General features: G+C 49.3%; 1 protein-coding gene across 1 annotated transcript in view; it reads right to left on the bottom strand.

The window, feature by feature from the left end:
• Positions 1 to 804, bottom strand: part of LOC106817414 — a 3935-nt gene extending 3131 nt beyond the window's left edge. The window contains exon 1 of the mRNA XM_014822079.1: positions 645 to 804. The gene's annotated coding sequence lies outside the window, so the exon portion shown is untranslated. The remainder of the gene's footprint in view (positions 1 to 644) is intronic.
• Positions 805 to 2984: the final 2180 nt, after the last annotated feature.

Here is a 2984-nt window from a genome sequence, read left to right as displayed (position 1 = left end):
ATACACGTCCGATATATACTTACATAGAGAGAGAGAGAGAGAGAGAGAGAGAGAGAGAGAGAGAGAGAGAGAGGATGAGGGATTCCCCAGCATCCCTGTACGACAGAGAGATGCTAGCAATACAAGACAGCAAGAGAGAGGAGAGAGAGCGAGAGAGCAAGAGAGAGAGATAGAGAGAGAGAGAGGATGAGGGATTCCCCAGCATCCCTGCACGACAGAGAGAGAATGAGGGATTCCCCAGCATCCCTGCACGACAGAGAGATACAGCTAGAGTTAGCGACACAGCCGACGATTCGTCACCAGTGTAATCAGTAGTCAGACTAATTGCTTCTAAGTTCTATTAATATTAATACTGAAACGTTAATAGTTATTCTTTAACATTTTTTAACATCTTACAATGTTACATTTACATGTTTTCATTTTAAAATGGTTCTGTTATTGTTTTAAGTAATATAGTATGTTTAGGGTAAGGCAAGTGTTCCCTTGGATTTAATCAGATATCTCAAGGGCACCATGGAGAACACATCGAGGCAATCACGTCCTTCAAACAAGCAAAATTTTGTATGTGAAGCGAAATGCGCTGGGAAAAAATAACGAAGTAAAAGAAAAGAAAAGAAAAAAACGAGTCTCGCGACTTCACTGACCTTGACACTGGAAAAGAAGGTCGTGCAGAGGTCGCAGACGAAGCCGACGCGGCGTCGCAGTGTCTGGCACCGCCGGTCTTCCTCCTCATCCTTCTCCTCCGTCTCTTCTTCCTTCTCTGCCGTCTCCTCCTCTTCGTCATCTTCTACCCTTTTCTGTGTCTCCTTCTCGTTCTCCTCCTCCTCCTCTTCTTCCTCCTTATTTGCCTCCTCCTCTTCCAACTTTGCCTTCTCCTCCTTCTTCTTCTTTCCCTCCTCCTCCTCCTCCTCCTCCTCCTCCTCATGTGTGAACATGGTGCAGAGGATGCTGAGAACTTCTCCCAGACTCTCGGACGAGATCACCGGCTCTGTGAACACACAATCGCTCGTTAGCGCCGATCCGATAATTAATGATAATTATAATTATTATTATTAATCAAATATAATCACATCTTATAGGGAGTCTATTATCATTCTTACGTATCATTACTATTATTATACGTGTGATTAGTAACAACTCAAATATTATATATTATTATGTCTTTATAATATCGTTATGTATTATTATAATGTCTTTATAATATCGTTATTATATTTTTATTATAACTTTATTATCCTACTTACGTATCATTACTATTATCATACGTGTGATTAGTAACAACTGAAACGAGGATCAATATGAAATCGCTTGCGCAATACTGCCAGAGAGAGCACGGCGCATAGACGCGCCGGCAGGGGGCGCCGCCGGCACTCACCGAACGCGTCGTTCGTCGATATGCACAGCAGCAGCGAGTTCCACTCAACGTCGGTGGCGCCCCCTGCGTGCGCGTTCAGCGACCTCGCGATGCCGACGACGTGGCGGCCGAGGGTGGCGCCACCGAGCCATGCGCTGACACCAGGTGTCGCCTGCCGAGCAACGGTCAGCTGCAGCAGCGAGTGGACGAGCGAGGGATCGCCGGCCTGCGGACAGAGAGAGCGACGTTGGACGGAGACAGACGAGCAATCCTATTTGTTTTCGTATTATCTTTATTCACAGCAACTAACGAGCTGTAAATCATCTATCAATTATCATTGAATAATTAGAAATATTACGATTAGTGAAAGAAATCTAATAAAGTGGACTTCAATTATTATTATTATTATTATTATTATTACTAAATGATTATCGAAATTTAAAAACGGAGAATTGTGTGATCATTTCTTACAGTGCACAATCACTCATTAATGACACACTGATTAAATAATTACAATTGCTACATTAATCATTAAATTTTAAAAATTTTAAAACTGTAACAAGACGAACGACGACGCAGGTAACAAGCGAACGCCTCTCCACCGATTTTTCCGGTCGGTTCACCGGGAGCGCCACCGGATGGCGCCACGTGTGCTCTCGCTCACCAACAGCAGCTCGTGCAGCGAATCGACGACCGTCTGCGGTGGCGCCATCTTCAGGGCGGTAAGCATCATCGCGAGCAGCGTCGCTCGCGTCTCCTCGTCCTCCGCCTCGCGTAACCACGGCGACAGCACGCCCCCGTAGAAGTCCTCGCCGCCGCCGACGCCGGCGCCCCCTGCCAGCGCGCGCAGCAGCTGCAGCGACGCGAAGTCCTCGACGAGGTGCGCCGCCATCTTGAGGTGGTGGGGGCGCCGGCGTAGCCGCGCCGTCGCCAGACACTCGCCGCACAGCCGCAGGACGAGACGGTCGATTCCCGACTCCCCCGTCCACGCCGCGCCACCGCCAGAGGGCGCCGCGCCGCCGTCTTTGCCGGATTTCACATCGTTGCCGCCAGGGGGCGCCGCGACGTCGGCGAACTTGACCTTCGTCGCGGCCGTCGTCGCGGCGACGGCGTCCGGCCGCGCGAGGGCGGCGACAAGAGAGCGCAGCGCCCACGCGGTGGCGCCACCGCAGTCGTCGCGCGCCGCCGCCGCCGAGCACGACTCGGCTAGACGCTGCCATGCCGCGGCGACGAGGCGCGTGTAACCGTCACCACAGGGGGCGCCGGCGAGCGCCGACCAGCTCGCCAGGTGGCGCCCGAGCGCGGAGTAGAGCGCGGCGGCGTATGGCTGCGGCGTGTCGGCGACGAGGGATGCGTCCACTAGCGCCATCGCCTGGCAGAAACGAGAAACTCACATGTTCTACTATATGTATATATACATTTTCATATATCTCTCTCTATATATATATATATACATATATGTGTATATAATAATATATATATATATACAGACCTGCCAACCCCATCTGATGATCATCAGTAATAATTATTGGATTTTTCCGTAACAAATAGGCATTTGTCAGTAACACCTTTTTGTCAGTCTTATTACAGTATAATAATAACATAATTAGCATAATAATAATAATAATAA

The sequence above is a fragment of the Priapulus caudatus genome, unplaced genomic scaffold (genome assembly GCF_000485595.1).
Source record: "Priapulus caudatus unplaced genomic scaffold, Priapulus_caudatus-5.0.1 Scaffold1718, whole genome shotgun sequence".
Lineage (NCBI taxonomy): Eukaryota > Metazoa > Priapulida > Priapulimorpha > Priapulimorphida > Priapulidae > Priapulus > Priapulus caudatus.
The sequence above is the reverse complement of the archived record's forward strand: the minus strand, read 5'-3'. Positions and strand labels throughout refer to the sequence as shown.